Source organism: Monodelphis domestica, chromosome 3, assembly GCF_027887165.1.
Source record: "Monodelphis domestica isolate mMonDom1 chromosome 3, mMonDom1.pri, whole genome shotgun sequence".
Lineage (NCBI taxonomy): Eukaryota > Metazoa > Chordata > Mammalia > Didelphimorphia > Didelphidae > Monodelphis > Monodelphis domestica.
This window is the reverse complement of record NC_077229.1, coordinates 77804682-77823045: the sequence shown is the minus strand read 5'-3', so window position 1 is coordinate 77823045 and position 18364 is coordinate 77804682. Positions and strand designations below refer to the sequence as shown.

The following is an 18364-nucleotide window of genomic DNA, read 5'->3' as shown; positions in this document are numbered from 1 at the left end:
TATGTATACTAACACATGGGGAAAATGTAATGTGTAAATAGGGGGAAAAGAAAGACCAAATAGAATAATCTTTCTCACACAACGATTCACATGGGAAGGGGAGGGGAAGAAATCTCCTATAAGAAGGAGAGGAAGAGAATTTTTACTTAAACCTTATTCTCAGGGAAATCAACTCTGAGAGGGAAAAACATCCAGATCCATTGGGATCTTGAATTCTATCTTACCCAACAAGGGTAGGGAGAAGGGAAAACCAAGGGGGGGAGGGGGAGAGGAAAAACAAAAGGGGAGGGAAAGAGAGGGGGGAAGGGGAGGGAACAAAAAGGGAGGGACTAAAAAGGGAAACATATCAAGGGAGGGGACAAGGGGGACCAATTTAAAGTAAATCACTGGACTAAAAGGTAGAGCCAAAGAAGAAAAGGTTAAAACTAGGGAAGGATATCAAAATGGCAGGGAGTCCACAAATGACAGTCATAACTTTGAACGTGAATGGGATGAACTCACCCATAAAATGTAGATGAATAGCAGAATGGATTAGAATCCAAAACCCTACCATATGTTGTCTTCAAGAAACACACATGAGGTGAGTTGACACCCACAAGGTCAGAATTAAAGGATGGAGTAAGACCTTCTGGGCCTAAACTGACAGAAAGAAGGCAGGAGTGGTAATCATGATATCTGATAAAGCCAAAGCAAAAATAGACCTGATCAAAAGGGATAGGGAAGGTAATTATATTTTGTTAAAAGGGACTTTAGATAATGAGGAAATATCACTAATCAACATGTATGCACCAAATAATATAGCACCCAAATTTCTAATGGAGAAACTAGGAGAATTGAAGGGAGAAATAGACAGTAAAACCATATTAGTGGGAGACTTAAACCAACCATTATCAAATTTAGATAAATCAAACCAAAAAATAAATAAGAAAGAGGTGAAAGAAGTGAATGAAATCTTAGAAAAATTAGAATTAATAGACATATGGAGAAAAATAAATAGGGATAAAAAGGAATACACCTTCTTCTAAGCACCACATGGCACATTGACAAAAATTGACCATACATTAGGTCACAGAAACATAGCACACAAATGCAGAAAAGCAGAAATAATAAATGCAACCTTCTCAGATCACAAGGCAATAAAAATAATGATCAGTAAAGGTACATGGAAAACCAAATCAAAAACTAATTGGAAATTAAACAATATGATATTCCAAAATCATTTAGTTAGAGAAGAAATCATAGAAACAATTAATAATTTTATCGAGGAAAATGACAATGGCGAGACATCCTTTCAAACCTTTTGGGATGCAGCCAAAGCAGTAATCAGAGGTATATTCTTATCCCTGAGTGCATATATCAACAAACTAGGGAGAGCAGAGATCAATCAATTGGAAATGCAAATAAAAAAACTCGAAAGCGATCAAATTAAAAACCCCCAGCAGAAAACCAAACTAACCTGCCGGTCAGCGGCAATTATAAAAGAATTTTCCTTTGTGGGTTGGGGCTCGAGAAGGAGCAAGGAGTCTGAGAAAATGGGTGAAGAATGAAGGAACACAGACAAGTCAATATTTTTGATAGGGAAGGCATGAATCCCTATGACATTTTCCTTGGAAGAAGAATTAAAGGAAAATGTGAAAAGTTTGCAGACAGGAAGTAAGGATTCCGAGATAGAAAGCATGTGGCCAAGAGAGGCCTTAGGAAAGATAAAGAAAAAGACAGTAGTGAGAACATCAAGGTTGCAGGAACAAGAAGAAGGATCATGCCTTCACCCCAGGCTTTAATGAGGATTGCCAGGATCAATGACCACATAACAAAGCATAGATAATTCAGATTGGATGGGATGGTAATGATGACACCTTTTCTGCGTGTTGACTTCAACCCTCACTTTTACAAAGGAATTTGACTCTGCACAAAATGTTAATGAGTTTGCCTTGAACAAAGGCAGCATGTTTAGGTCAAGGGTCCGCCCACAAATATCAAGAGTTCAAACCTTGTGTCTGAAGACACAATATCCATACATCAATTATATTTCTTAGATGTGAATATGCTTGGAATGCTACAGATGGAATACTATTGTGCTCAAAGGAATCATAAACTGGAGGAATTCCATGGGAACTAGAACAGTCTCCATGAATTGATGCAGAGTAAGAGGAGCAGAACCAGGAGAACATTGTACACAGAGTCTGATACAGTGGTAAATTCAAATGTAATGGACTTCTCTACTATTAGTAATGCAATGATCCAGAACTATTTGGAGGGACATATGAGAAAGAACGCTATCCACATCAAGAGGAAGAACTGTAGGAAAAGAAACACAGAAGAAAAACAACTGCTTGATCACATTGGTTGATGGGGCTATGACTGGGAAAATAGACTCTAAACAATCACCCTAATGCACATATTAATAATATGGAAATGGGTCTTGATCAATGACACATGTGGAATTATGTGTCAGATACAGAAAGGGGATGGGGGAAGGAGAGGGAAAGAACATGAGTCTTATAACCATGGAAAAATATTCTAAATCATCTAATTAAATAAAAAAAAATTTTAAAGAATGGAAAAAAGAATATAAGTTCTTAACCTTTTTTGTGTATATCATGGACTCCTTTGGTATATAGGATTACAAAGGAATGTAATTATATTGAAATAATTATCAAATATTTAAAAAGATAATAAGTCCATAGGCTCCAGGTTAAGAATAGATCATTTTCTTCTGTCACTAAAATGTATGACCGTGGACTAATAATTCCCTCAGTTTCCTCATTTGTAAAATGAAGGGACTGAATGAGAACACTTCAATGATCCCTTCCACTTTTCTTTGTTCTAAAATTCTCCTAGCCCTGACATTCTGTTTTCTGTCTCTTCCATCTCTTCCAACTCTGCTACTGGTATATGTGTTCTCAACTCTAACATTCTGGGTCATCAGATCTCTTCTCTCTGACATTCTAAAACCAATAAGTATTATCTACCCACAGGACCCTGGATGAAGTCAGATTTGATTGACAGATCTTTCTCATCTTTCATTTTTGCCAAGTCCAAGTGTTGTGGGAGAGCTTTAAATTAGAATCCTGGATCTGGACCAGTTGCCCTCATCAAGAATGACAGACTCCAATAGCTAACTTAAAAATAAAAGGGATTTATTAATTTGAATGTAAGTCAAATGGTTAAGTCAGCTTGAATAGTTGAGGGAGGCAGAGTGGGTGGAATGCTGCCTCCTAGAGGAGCTGTGTTTTGGGCTTTGTGTACTCTTTCAACAACAGGGCCTACGTGACTAGGGATAGGATGATAATGGCATGTTGCTGGGTCTCTGGAACCCGAGATAGGTTATACCCTTAGCTCAAAATCACCTTCCCTTAGTACTACAGGAATGCAAGGAAAAATGAGTCTTTTATGTACTCTGACTTGACACACAGTCTGGGGTTTGGGAGTGTCTTGGGGGAAGCATATACCCCCATATCACAGGGATCCTACAATTTACTTTTCATTCTCTTTCTTCCTTAAGATATAGTCTGATAGGAAGTAAATGTGTAATGTTCCTTACATACAACATTCTATCTCCCCAATGCCTAGAATTGTTCTTTCTTCTCCCTTTTAACTCCTGACTTCTGTGACTTCTTTCAAAATCAACTCAAATCCCTGTTTCTGTTGGAGAACTTTCTTTTTTAAAACCCTTACTGAGACAGAAGGGCAAGGGCTAGGCAATCAGACTTAAGTGACTAGCCCAGGGTCACAGGTCACTATTTGAGTCACTAGGTCACCAGGAAGTATCTGAGTTCATATTTGAACCCAGGTCCTCCTGATCCCAGGCTTGGTTTCTATCCATTGTACTACCTAGTTGTCCCTTGTAGGAGGCCTTTCTCATTCTTTCTTCTGGGGTCACCTTTTGTCTATATTGAATAGATCTGACATAGAGATGATCATTTACATGTTTTCTACCTTCATTAGAATGAGCTCCTTACGGTCAAGATCAGGTTTTTGCCCTTTTTTTTCCTATTCAGGTGCCCAACAGTGCCTGGTATAAAGTAAGCACTTAATAAATGGATGTTAATTGACATCTAAAAATTATTTTAGAAATGACTTGAGGGGCAGACTTGGGAGTCTGAAGGTCCTGAGTTCAAATTTGGCCTCAGATACTTTCTGGCTGTGTGACATTGAGCAAGTCACAACCCCCATTACCTTGCCCTTGCTGTTCTTATGCCTTGGAACCTATACTTAGTATGGATTCTAAGACAGATGGTAAGGGTTTTTCTTTCTTAAATAAAAGGGGAGAGAGAGAGACACAGAGAGAGAGAGTTGCCTTGAAGTGATGACTATGGCATGTATTGGGGAAAGAACATTGAACTTGGAATCAAAAAGCCTGGGTTCAAGTGCCATTTCTACTACTTACTATCTGTAATTAGTTCTCTCAGAAACTTGGCTTCTTCCTCTTTTCTGCCTCTCTTAAAATCATTTAACTTCATAGAATCTGAGTTAGAAAGAACTTTGGCCACCATCTAATTCAACCCATCCTGGCTGAAGAATAATAGCCACCACATACTTAGCGAGCAAAGAGGTAACCATCTGGGATAATGATCACATTGTGGAAGTATGTTTGCTCACTAAAGTGACTACTTCCCCTATCCTTCACTTTTCTGTCTTTCAGAAATGCAGTATCCCTGCCCTCAGGCACCACCATATCACCATTCTTGTGCTACCTTGTAGACAATAAGTGTTTGTATTTGCTATGTGCTAAATATAGGAGGCAGCTGGGGGTAGGTACTAAGTAGCCTAGAGGACCAGGCCTAGAGTCAGGAAGACCTGAGTTCAGATCCTGAATCAGGTACTTAGCTAGCTTTGTGACTCTGGGGAAATCATTTAATTTCCATTTTCCTTAGTTCACTGGAGAAGAAAATGGCAAACCACTCCACTATCTTTGCCAAGAAAACCCTTTGGACAGTATGATCCACTGGGTCACAATGAGTCTGACATGACTGAATAACTATGTTAGACATTGTGCTAAGGTTTGGAGATACAAATACAGGCCAAATTAAAGTCTCCAATTCCAAGGAGTTTAGGTTCTTTTTTTTATTTGAAATTTTTTATTTAATTAATTGATTTAGAATATTTTTCCATGGTTACATGATTCATGTTGTTTCCCTCCCTTCCTCCCACCCCCCTCCCATAGCCCATGAACAATTCCACTGGGTTTTACATGTGTCATTGATCAAGACCTATTTCCATATTATTAACATCTGCACCAGGATGATAGTTTAGAGTCTACATCCCTAATTATATCCCCATCAACCCTGTGACCAAGCAGTTGTTTTTCTTCTGAGTTTTTGCTCCCACAGTTCTTTCTCTGGATGTGGATAGCATTCTTTCTCATGAGTCCCTCAGAATTGTCCTGGGTCGTTGCATTGCTGCTAGTAGAGAAGTCCATTACATTGGATAGTTCCACAATGTTTCACTCTCTGTGTACAATGTTCTCCTGGTTCAGCTCCTTTCACTCTGCATCAGTTCTGAGGTTGTTCCAGTTCACATGGAATCCCTCCAGTTCATCATTCCTTTGAGCACAAGAGATCAACATCACCAACAGATACCACAACTTGTTCAGCCATTCCCCAATTGAAAGGCATCCTCTCATTTTCCAATTGGGAGTTTAGGTTCTGATGGAAGAAGACAACATAAAAAAGGGAACTGAGAGGCACGGGGTAAGAGGCACGATCATCCTGGTGCAGATGTTAATAATATGGAAATAGATCTTGATCAATGACACATGTAAAACCCAGTGGAATTGCTCATTGGCTATGGGAGGGGGGTGGGAGGAAGGGAGGGAAACAACATGAAGAAGTCCCCACTGGAAGGGGAAGAGGAGGAAGGAGGGATCAAGGGCCAACACTCAACAAGGAGAGAAGGGAACCAAAAAGGAAGAATATTCCTGGGAGGAAAGGCCTCTTCCTCTCTTCTCCTTTATACCTGGGGGGCTTCACCTGTTGTAAAACCATCTGATGGGCCACCTCAACCCCATCCCTCACAAATGCCAACTTGCTTGTTTGTCCCTAGCTGTTTTCCCTCACACCTCAGAAGCATCACCCTGAGTTGGGCATGTTTATGATTCAGCCTTACTTTTTCACTCTGTGGGGAGTTGTGCCCTGACCTCTCATTAGCTTCCCTTCCTGCCTCCCCTGACTGAGGTTTCTCCGCTCCCCGTACATGCAAGGGCATCTAAGGGTGACTGTGTGGGCAGGGTGAGGCTGTAGGAGGGTTTCCCCAACTCCAGACCTCAGTGCTAATACCACTGAGCTCCTTGGCTGAGCTTCTTCCTAGTACAGAGCTAAGAAAAAGCCCCCGTGCTTTTTGGCTTTGCAGCTCTCTTTGTTAACCTTAATGGCTATAACAACAACAAAGGTTATTGTATGGATGGAAAATCCCCTGAAAAAACACCCAAATGTTTCTAAAGGAAAAGGGGCCCTTTGCTCGCCCTCTAGGAACTAGAGAGTCATTTGAATTGGATAGAAATAGACATGTTGGCAGCCAACTGAAATGACTTCATGATCATACTCTTAATTCATCTCAGGAAAACTGGCCTCATTAAATACCATTCAAACCAAAGGTTCATAAAACTTAGTTCAAACACTAAATGACTGAGGCAGATTTTTTTAACCAGTTAAACCAGAACTTATCTACCTGTAATGGCCCTAAAAATCATATGAAGGAGGTAGTATCTCGAGTCAAGTCTTGGGTTTGAATCCCAGCCTTCTGTTTACTACCTATGTGACCTTGGGTAAGTCACTTTCTCCATTTAATTCTCAGCTTTTTTCATCTATAAAATGAGAATGTGGATTAGATGACCTCAGAGTTCCATTACATATTTGGAAGCCTATGATCCTGTGAGTGTTTTCCTTTTTCCAAACTCTCCCCCTTGGAAGGCCCCACTCCTATAAGGCTACCTGTCTTCAGACTATGTCTGGCCTCTTCTTTAGGAATGATATTCAGAGCCATCTTATGGGATATTATTCTAGAATCATAGAGCCAAATAAAATCTTCGACATTATCTTTTCTAACCCCCGAATTTTATAGATACTTCTCAAAGTGATTTGCTCAAGACCACACAGCTACTAAGTAGCTAAGTAGCAAAGATAAGATTTGAACTCCTGGCTCCTAATGTCCTTCCATTATGCCATTATGCCCCAGATCAGCCTGTGATCCCTATCTTGTTATGTGTAGTTCTAAAGGCCTTTTCCCAGTTTCTCAGTCAAATCAACACCCCACTAGGTGCAAGTTTACTTCCCTGTGAAGAGTTACAAAAATAATTGCAGATTTGGGGGATGGGAGGGAGAAAGTGTTTTGTAACAACTGTTTTTATTGTAACCCCTTAATAAATATCCCATTCTAACAGCTACTTAACCCTCTACCCTGAGACCTGGAACCAATCTATGGGGTCCCATGGCTGTTCATCAGTGAGAATGGGAGCTAAAATAAGGATTCTCCAGGCTCATATGGATTCCATCAATCTGTTTGTTGAAGACTTCCACACTCTAGAAACAAGCCTAGATTAAAATCTAGTGACAGTCTGTCCATGCCCTCTAAGGACCAGTTCCATCATCAGAGCCTGTAGCCTCCACAGCTCTCAAAAAACTTTTCTTAAATCAGAGATATCCTCCCACACCAGTGTAAGGTGACCTCCAAGTCACAGGCCTCTGAAGTATTCAGGCATTTATCAGGCGATGGAATTCATCTTCTCTGAGAATAAGACACACCTTAGTGTGCTGGGCTATATAAGGCAAGAGACTTGGGATCTAGTCCTGCCTCACTTTCTAGCTATATGATCTTGGAAATAGATCCTCTTCTCTAGATTTGTTTTTCTTAAGAGCCCTAACAGTCCATGGGCCTGGAATCTAATGTCCTTTCCAAGGAGGACATGACATTTTGTGTTGACTCCCTTTCAGTTCTGAAATTCAAAGAGTTTGCCCTACTTAGCTCCCAGTCACAAAATCCACTCATTGGAAATATCCTTAGGGTCTGCTTCTGACCCTGCCTTACCTACTAACAACTTGTCGGAGCTGCTCATGTGATCTCTGAGGCTATTGTCTTTATGAGGCCATTTTAAATCCTAAAGAAACTGTTTCTCTCTGCCTCAGCTTTTTATTTGGGGGGCTAAGGGAATGGAGGTAAACTTTCCCATTACCTGAAATAAACAAGTTGCTTTAGCTCAGTCATAAACTGCTTAACCTTACAAATGCTGCTAAACCTAAATAGAAGTAGAAAAGCAAATTTGTTTTTTACTCTTTAGATGAGCTGTACTATGTCGATACAAAAGATGTTCTCTGATATTCTAAGGTCTTGTCATTAGCAGGAAACATTTATGAGGGATTTCTATTATCTGTAGGGTGATTACTAGTCTGAGGCAAGCTGTTTTGTTTAGATTTTCTTGAGGGGGAGCAGGATGTAACTGGAGATCATATTTTCTGTAGCTCCTGAAGGAATACAATATGCTTTGCTCACAACAGAAGTGAAAAGTTTATCATCCTCATTTTACAGATGAGAAAACTGAGTCCCAGAGAGGTTAAGAACTTCAATTCAGAAAACTCTTATTGGCTACTTACTCTGTGGCAGATACTACTCTAGGCAGAGAGGACATAGAAACAAACACGTAAAGTCTTTGCACTTAAGGAACCCATGTTCTTTTGGGTAGAAACACAAACCTAGAAAATTAAAGCCAAAATCAATACAAAACTTCTGGGATAGCGCTTGGGCACTTTGAACTTCTGAAGCTGCGGGGGGGGGGGGGGGGGGGGGCTCTGAAGCAGAGAAGAAGGTGCTGGAAATGCCAAAGGGGATTTTGTACTTTTTCCTAAAGACAAGAGGGAGCAGGAGAATAAGAAGGTCAGATCTGTATTTTAGGAATATCACTTTGAAAGGGGAAAGGCTAGAGACAGGAACCAATTCAAACACCATGTCAGTTGTCTAGGTAAAGAAGCGAAATGTTAAAGAGTCCAAATTAGGGTGGTGGCTATGGGAGCATGGGGAGGGTTTGGGGCAGATGTGAGAGAGGATAAGGAAGTAGAATTGATCAGACTTTGGACTGATTGTGTATTGGGAATTGGGGTGGAAGAAAAATTAGTCATGGATTATAAAACTGTGTGATTCGAAGAATGCTATTACCTTTGACAAAATTAGGGAAACTAGGATGAGGGGAAGGAATTGGGGGAAGAATGCTTCATTTGTTCTACTTTGGATAAGTTGAGTTCTAGATGCCTATTGGATCCAGTTGGAGATGTCTAATAGGCAATTAGTGATGCCATTCTGAAACTTAGGAGAGAAACTAGGGCTAGACATAAAAATAAGGGCTTAATCTCCTAGAGTGGATAAGGAAGCTGAATGGTATAGTAGTAGAGGATCAAATCCTACCTCAGATACTTAGTAGTTGTGTGGCACTTAACCACTCTCCAGCCCCAGTTTCCCCATCTGTAAAATGGGGATAAGTGCCTTTTCCCTCTCCCACCCCTCACAGAGTTGTTGTGAAAATAAAATGGGATTTATTAAATGCTTTGAAAAACTTAAGCCCTCTATAAATTTTAACAATTAGTAATGGTAATTGAACCCTTGGGAGCTAGTGAGGTTACTGAGAAAATCTGAAAAAAGAAGAGTGCCCAGTAAAGGGTCCTGGATATATTCACCCATAGAAGATCAGAGCCTGCAAAGGAAACTAAGAAGGAAGATCTAGATAGGTAGGAGGAGAACCAAGAAAGAGTAGTATCACTTGCCCAGAGCCTCATAGGTAGTTATATCAAAGTTCTGATTCAAACTTAGGTCTTCTTTTTCCAAATTTAGCAATTTTTGTATTAGAACAGGCTAAATGTAAAAGGATGATGGACAATGTTGGCATTTTACCAGTTCAGGGCAATAGATATATGGCCATTTATCAAGGATATTGAAACTGGGATTCCTCTCAGATAGCAATTAGACTAGATACTTCTGTCCCTAACCTCTCCCTGTTCTGAGATTGGTATATGCTGTGGGACCAGTAAAGTGAGAAAACTCTATAAAAGTTAGTTCGGAAGAAATAAATCATTAAAGGTTGGATCAGTCAGGAAAATTTCCTGAGAGCTGTGCCTTGAGCTTGGAGTTCAAAGGATTGTTGTAAAGATGTAGCATATACATTGGCTAGTCTGTGTGCGGTAAATATATATGCCTAGGGTTTGGTGTACACAATACAGTGGAGAGAGCTTCAGATGAGGAAGGTCAGGAGACCTGAACTCACATCCTGATTTGCCTATCACTAGATTAATAAATACTCTTGGCAGGCATGGTACTCTCCCTGTTAACTCCATTTTTCTCATAAGTACATTGAGAGAATTGTATTAGACCACAGCATCATAGATCTAGAGCAGGAAGGGACCTTTGAACCATTGAATCCAACTCCCTTTTTTCATAGATGAGCTCAAAGTAGTTAAGTGATTTGCCCAGGATCACAGAATCCTAGGTTGGCTGAAGCAAGATGATCTGATGTCCAAGGCCTCTTTTTGTTCTAAAGGCATATGTTTCTTATTTGCCAAATCTAGTAGCCTTTTCTTAGTCCTCAAACTTCTTGACCTCTCTTTAGCCTTTGACACTGTGGATCACTTTCTTTTCTCTAGGTTTTTGTGACACTGGTTCTCTTACGGTTCTCCACCTGCCTAGATCTGATCACTCCTTCTCAGGCTTCTTCGATGGATCATGTCCACTAACTATAGGTCACATCCACTAACTATAGATGTCCCCTGAGGATATGTTTTGGGCCCTCACTGATTGGTGACTTGGTAGGAAACAGTTTAGTTGAATGATGAGGTCAGATGTCAGACTACAGAACATTTAGAAGAGAATAAGAGAAGAGTACATAGATAGATTTTTATTTTTATTTTTTGCTTTTTAAGGAGTTTAGATGAGCAGAAAGGAGAGATAGAGGGAAGATCTAATGAAAGTTTTTGTAAGAATGGAAGACTCTTGGGTGTATTTGAGGGAGCAAGAAAGTCACTAACAGTTATGCAAAGATTGAAGAATAGAGAGTTAGAGTCAATCTGCTGGAAAAGATAAGAGCTGGGATCATGGGTATATGTAGGTGAATTGGCCTTGGCAAATGGAAGGAACATCTTATTATCAGAGACTTCAGTGAAGGAGTAGATGGGAAGAAGATGTCATAGGGATATAAGTTGAGGAGATGTTCTCAGCAAGTGGTGTTAATTTTATCCAGGAAGTATACAACTTGAAGTCTTCAGCAGAAAGGATAGGGGAGTGGTGAGGGAAGCTAGAGGAAAGAAGAAAAGGTTTGGAACAGCTGTTGTGGTGAGAGGAATATGGAGTCAATTAAAAAGGCTCTATAATAGTATTTTCTTGTTTCAATGAGTGCCCACCCAGAGATTAGCTTCAGTAAACTTGAAGTGGATCCAGTCAGTAGAGTTTTGTGATTTCTTCCATTTTGTTCAGTGACATAAGAGTAGGAGTGAAGGAGGCAGATAGTTTGAATAATCTAGGGTTGGGGCATAGCAAAACATGTTCAGTGATAGACCAAGGGATCAAAGGATTCTATGATAGGGAATAGTTTAGACTTGAACTTGTTAATGTTGTCGAGATTAGGAAGGAAGGAGAGGATAGTCAGAGCAAAGGGATGTCCTGGGATAGTACTGAGGGGATGGAAAGACTCACAGTGAGGGTGAGGATAAAGAGTAGATTTAAGGGCCAGCTAGGTGGCTCATTGTTAGGCCTGCACTCAAAACTGGCCTTAGACACTTCCTAGTTCTGTGACCCTGGGCAAATCACTTAATCCCAGTTGCCTAGTATCCATTCTAAGACAGGTAAGGGTTAAAAAATAAAAACAGAGACAGAGAGCAACCAAAAGATAAAATGATGATAAGATAAAGGAAAGTTGGAGTTCTTGAATGTGGAAGTAGAACACTTGCAGGTTATGGCAAAATCAAGACCAGGCCTCATTGCTCTCCTGAAAAATATCTTGGTGCTCTCTTATTGGAGATGGACTATGACCATGTTTCATTTCACTCACACCTAGACTATCTCCAAATTTCTCTTCCTCCTCCTCAGCTGCCACATTGCTCCTACTCAGGTTCTCAAAACCTCTTAATGGTAATGATAATAAGAGAAAATAGGATTCACCAATGATTCAAGAATGGTAAGAAGATGAGAAGATCATGAATGTAATACACTATTACTGTATTATGAGAAACAAAGGTTTTACCATATTTATCGGATATGATTAAGTGATATAAGAAGAGTCAGGAAAGGAATATACACAATGACAAGAAGAATGAAAATATAAATATGTTTTGAAATTATAATGACCAAGCTTGACCTCTAAAGAAGAGATATTAGAAGGCATTTTATCCTGATTCATTGCAGACATGAGGGCTTCTGGATATGGAACACTGCATATCTGCATATAATTTTAGACTTTCTCCTTATCTTGGCTAGTTTTGCTGAATTATTTTTCTTTCACTCTTTTTCTTTGTTATAACATATGGCTCTAAAGGTCAGGGATTAAGGAGGGATATACTGGGAAATGTAGGTGGTATAAAATAAAAGGTATAAATAGAAATTAATTTTTTAAAACAAAAAAAGAGAGGGTAGCTAGGTAGCTCAGTGGATGGAGAAGCCAGACTTAGAGACAAGAGATCCTGGGTTTAAATCTAGCCTCAGACACTTCCCAGCAGTGTGACCCTGGGCAAGTCACTTAACCCCCATTGCCCAGCCCTTACCACTCTTCTAACTTAGAACCAATACATAGTATTGATTCTAAGGTGGAATGTAAGTGTTTAAAACAAAACAAAACAAAATTATATGTATATATACATACATATATACATGTAATCTCATTTAAATTTCACCAAAACCCTGTAACATAGACATGCTATAGATTTTTTCCTCACTTTACATATGAGGACACTGAGGTTTAGACATGTTAAGTGATTTGATATGTGACAAAGGCAGAATTTGAAGCCAGATCTTCTGACTCCAAGTCTAGCACTGTCCATTACACCCTGCTGCCTCAAGTTAAGACAGTAAGTCTCTATAGGAGGGAGCAATGCACGTACTGAAGGAGTAAGGGAGACAATCATAAAAAGAACTTTTTTTATTTATAACTTTAGGCAAAGAGAGAAAAATACTATCAGAAAAAAAAGCAGGGAGGGAGGAACACAAGGTAAAATATACCAAATACCATTCATATACTGGTTGGTACACCTAGCCCCTCCAAATACCAGTACTTAGAGGAATGAGCAGAGAGACAACATAATACAGTGGCAAGAATGCTGGATTTATTTATTTGTTTGTTTGTTTATTTTTTAGCATTGTTTTATTTGGTCATTTCCAAACATTATTCATTGGAAACAAAGATCATTTTCTTTTTCTCCCCCCTCCCACCACCTCTCCCATAGCCGACACACAATTTCACTGGGTATCACATGTGTTCTTGATTCAAACCCATTTCCATATTGTTGGTATTTGCATTAGAGTGTTCATTTAGAGTCTCTCCTCAGACATGTCCCCTCCACCCCTGTAGTCAAGCAGTTGCTTTTCATCAGTGTTTTTACTCCCAAAGTTTATCCTCTGCTTGTGGATAGTGTTTTTTAGATCCCTGCAGATTGTTCAGGGACATTGCATTGACACCAATGGTGTCCATTACCTTCGATTGTACCACAGTGTGTCAGTCTCTATGTACAATGTTTTCCTGGTTCTGCTCCTTTCGCTCTGCATCACTTCCTGGAGGTTGTTCCAGTCTCCATGGAATTCCTCCACTTTATTATTACTTTGAGCACAATAGTATTCCATCACCAACATATACCACAATTTGTTCAACCATTCCCCAATTGAAGGGAGTCCCCTCATTTTCCAATTTTTGGCCACCACAAAGAGTGCAGCTATGGATATTCTTGTACAAGTCTTTTTCCTTATTATCTCTTTGGGGTACAAACCCAGCAGTGCTATGGCTGGATCAAAGGGCAGACGCGCCCTTTGGGCATAGTTCCAAATTGCCCTCCAAAATGGTTGGATCAATTCACAACTTCACCAGCAATGAATTAGTGTCCCTACTTTGCCACATCCCCTCCAGCATTCATTTACTTTCCATAGCTGTCATGTTAGCCAATCTGCTAGGTGTGAGATGATACCTCAGAGTTGTTTTGATTTGCATCTCTCTGATTATAAGAGATGTAGAACACTTTTTCATGTGCTTATTAATGGTTTTGATTTCTTTGACTGAAAATTGCCTATTCATGTCCCTTACCCATTTATCAATTGGAGAATGGCTTGATTTTTTGTACAATTGATTTAGTTCTTTGTAAATTTGAGTAATTAAACCTTTGTCAGAGGTTTTTATGAAGATTGTTTCCCAATTTGTTGCTTCCCTTCTGATTTTAGTTACATTGGTTTTGTTTGTACAAAAACTTTTTAATTTGATGTAGTCAAAATTATTTATTTTACATTTTGTGACTCTTTCTAAGTCTTGCTTGGTTTTAAAATCTTTCCCTTCCCAAAGGTCTGCCATGTATACTATTCTGTGTTCACCTAATTTACTTATAGTTTCCTTCTTTATGTTCAAGTCATTCACCCATTCTGAGTTTATATTGCTGTAGGGTGTGAGGTGTTGATCCAAGCCTAATCTCTCCCACACTGTCTTCCAATTTTCCCAGCAGTTTTTATCAAATAGTGGATTTTTGTCCCCAAAGCTGGGGTCTTTGGGTTTGTCATAAACTGTCTTGCTGAGGTCATTTATGCCAAGTCTATTCCACTGATCCTCCTTTCTGTCTCTTAGCCAGTACCAAATTGTTTTGATGACCACTGCTTTATAGTAGAGTTTGAGATCTGGGACTGCAAGTCCTCCTTCATTTGCATTTTTTTCATGATTTCCCTGGATATCCTTGATCTTTTGTTCTTCCAAATGAACTTTGTTATGGTTTTTTCTAATTCAGTAAAGAAGTTTTTTAGTAGTTCAATGGGTATGACAAGAATGCTGGATTTAGAAGCAAACTGGAGTTCAAAATCTAGGTTTGCCACCCTGAACAAGCCTCCTGCAAAATGAACAGGCTACAATAAGGGTTTTTAACTTTTTTTATGTCTTGAATGTCTTCAGTAATCAATCTGATAAAATCTAAAGGAGATCTCTCTTCAAAATGATGCTTTTAAATGCATAAGATAAAATGCTTAGAAAATAATTATATTGAAATACATTATCATAATTTTTTTAAACTACACAAATTCATGGACCCCCAGTTCAGAACCCCTATGATTTCTGTAATCCCTTTCAACTCTGTGAATGAGATCACAAGGCAATGGGATGGTCTGAAAGGTTTCCTGAAGAAAGGGAACCTGGTCACATGTGGTTAGATGACTTATAGCTCACCCCACCCCCTTCTTCCCTAACTTATCCCTAGAGGACTAATCATGGGATTCTTAGTTTCCATTCCCTTTCATCTCCCTCACCCCCCTGAGGTCAGCAGGCAACATCAGTTGGCTTCTGGGCGGATTCATGGACCTGTCAACTCTTCCATTTGAGGTTAATTGGTTCACTCCAGAGGTTGCCTTTTTCCACCTCTAAGTTTACCCCTGCACGTGACTGAAATAGTTTAAGCTCAAAACCAGAGATGGAAAAACACAACGCATTGCAGTTGTAGGCTCAGTTCGATTTTTTGGTGTGTTTTGCTGTTGTTTTTTTCCCTTGAACTGGCATATTAGACATACTGGACTTTGACCATTGTAAATGTTTGGGGACTAGACATTACTAAGTGGAATAATACAAGATTTTGTAAGAGGAGTTTTGTTTTTCTGAAAAGTACAAAACTTCCTTCTTTAAAGAATTGATTGTATGGATGTATAAATTCTATGTCAATTACAAGATGATAATTCTCATAAACTACTTTTTTCACAAAGACTCTGTTAGATAGCATGAGTATTATATATTGCCTTTTGATTGGAAAGATTGCTGATCTGAAAAGCAGAGAACTGACAAACCCAAGACCAAAAAGATAGAGCTACAGATAAGCCTAGAATCCAGGCCTTCTGGCTGCTTGGCCTGTTATTTTCGTCTTTGGAAAAAACAAACCCTTATGTTACTTTTACTTCTTATAATACTTTAGGATTTAGTAGTATTTTCTTTAAACTGGTAATTTGTGAGGAATCTTTTATGTATAAATAATTTCTTGGAGATTGCTAATAAGACCTCAAAGCACTTTCTTGGGAGAGGCAATAACATTATTATGTCATGGTGGAAAGGGTCCAACAACTGGAAGTCTGGGAACTAGGATTTTAGCTTTGTCTTAGTTGTGTGACCTCTTCAATTTTCACTTCCATTATAACTCTATTTCAGTATAATTGGTTTACTTTGTAATCTTTTGTATTTTGTTTTATGCGTCTAAAAGCAATATTCTGAGAAAGGGTCTGTAATAAATAAAAATTAGTCTTGAAGACCTTATACTAAATTTATAATTATTAGTAAAGAGAAAGAAAGAGAAAGGTTATAAGCCTAACTACCCAAAGCCAGCCATATTGCTGCTTAGCAGATCCTGGATTCCCAACTAGCCCTGGCTCATTTTGCAAGTGGTGGCAAAGGGTCCTGGCTAACCATATAGTCAGGTCAGATAAATTAAGGCCAGCCAAGGAGCAAGATTGAGTTCAGGAAGATATTGGAGCCAAAAAGCTTGAGTTCCCACTTGTTCTGGCTCTTACATCTCTCATGGTATTACACCTAGTTGGCTTTTGATTGGGCAGTCTGGGTCATGTATTCTGACCTACAGGCAAATAATCAAGTCAGAGGCTGTAGAGAGAAGCTTCCACCAGCCCATTCCAGAATTCCTCACCATCATTCTATATCCTACTTTAATATGCATTTGCCAATTATGAATTATATTTTAATTTTACAAAGGTCCTTAGATGTCACCAGACTTCTATAGGGATCTAGGATCTAAAAAAAGATTAAGAACCCTAGATTAGATGATCCCTAATGCCCCTTTTGTCTCTGACATTCTGCAGTTTAAACCCACAGAGGCTTTTTTATCTTTCAAAGATCTATAATTTTACCTCTTTGTATCCTCCTTCCACTGTTGCAGGTTGTGGCCCCATTAAACCTTAATAAATGTCCTTTAGAAATCCCTCTGGCCAAAAAAGTTTTTCCCTCATCCCCCTGATATCTAACTTGAGTGGTATGTGTCTAAACTAACTCTTGGAGAGTAAGGACACAGTCTGTGTCTATACAGAGGGCTTTCTGGCCAGATCTGGCCAAATGTGCCTTCTGACTCCTCAGTTGTCTTCATGCTACAGGAACAAGATAACCTCTTACTTGCTGAATCTACTAACAATTTTGTTCTTCCTTTCCTCTTACTTTTACTTAGAAAATGAGGGGGTTGGCCTTGAGCATTTGTGCTCTCTTCTGCCTCCTAATCAATGAAAAAGCATTTATTAATTACCTATTGTGTGTCATTTACTATGCCAGGCATGGGCATACCAGTACAAAGAGTGAAATGATTTCTCCTTTTGGTGGATTTATATTCTATTCTGAGATTGCAAGCATGTACATTCTATGAGGCCATAGAGGCCTGGAGGGAAGGCCTTGGATGATATAGATAAAATAAAAACACCCCCTAATTTTGGAGTTGGAAAAGCTGGTTTCAAGTAACTCTAATCATCTGACCTTTCTGAGCCTTTGCAAATGTAAAAGTTCTTTAGATACAAGCTATTTACATTTTTAAATGCTTAATTACCCCTTTGTTTTTCTTACAGGGAATATCTGAGTACAGAGGGACAAGGTATGTATAGTTATATCCTACTTTATTATCTTTTGAGTCTTTTTTTTTTTTAATGAGCAAAACAAGTTGTAGTGTTTTCTTTGAATACTATACGTGATATATTGCCTGCTGGTGACATGAAGGAAAGAAGCTGAAACTCACTCACTTGAGAGTATTCCTGAATGTTATCATTTTAGGATCCTTTTATCTTGAAAACATAGTTGAACCTTCTGTCCAGTCCTTTTGGAGGAACTGGAACAGCTAGTCCCTTACAAAGGAAACTATCCTCCTATCTGTCTCTTCCTCCCACCACTTCAGCCTTCTTCAAGGCCTTGTCTCTTCTTGCCTAGAATACTGAAATACCCTCCTTACTGGTCTCCCTGCTTGTAATTTAGCCCCTTTCCAATCCATGTGCCACAAAACTGTCCAAGGGTTTTTTTTTTCTTACATACTGCTTTTTGATAGGGTATGTCACCCTTCAACTCATAAACTTTCAGTGACTCCCCATTGCTCACTGAATTCATTGATCATGGCATTCAAGATCTCCTATGGTATCACACTACCCTACTTTTCTACCTTATTTTGAACCATTTACCTCAAGTAATCTGCCTGCT

General features: G+C 39.2%; 1 protein-coding gene across 2 annotated transcripts in view; it reads left to right on the top strand.

The window, feature by feature from the left end:
* GNG7 (G protein subunit gamma 7) overlaps window positions 1-18364 on the top strand; it is a 407763-nt gene that overhangs the window by 229386 nt on the left and 160013 nt on the right. For both annotated transcript variants that reach the window (XM_056822219.1, XM_001364671.4), the window contains one exon: window positions 17746-17771. The gene's annotated coding sequence lies outside the window, so the exon portion shown is untranslated. The remainder of the gene's footprint in view (window positions 1-17745; window positions 17772-18364) is intronic.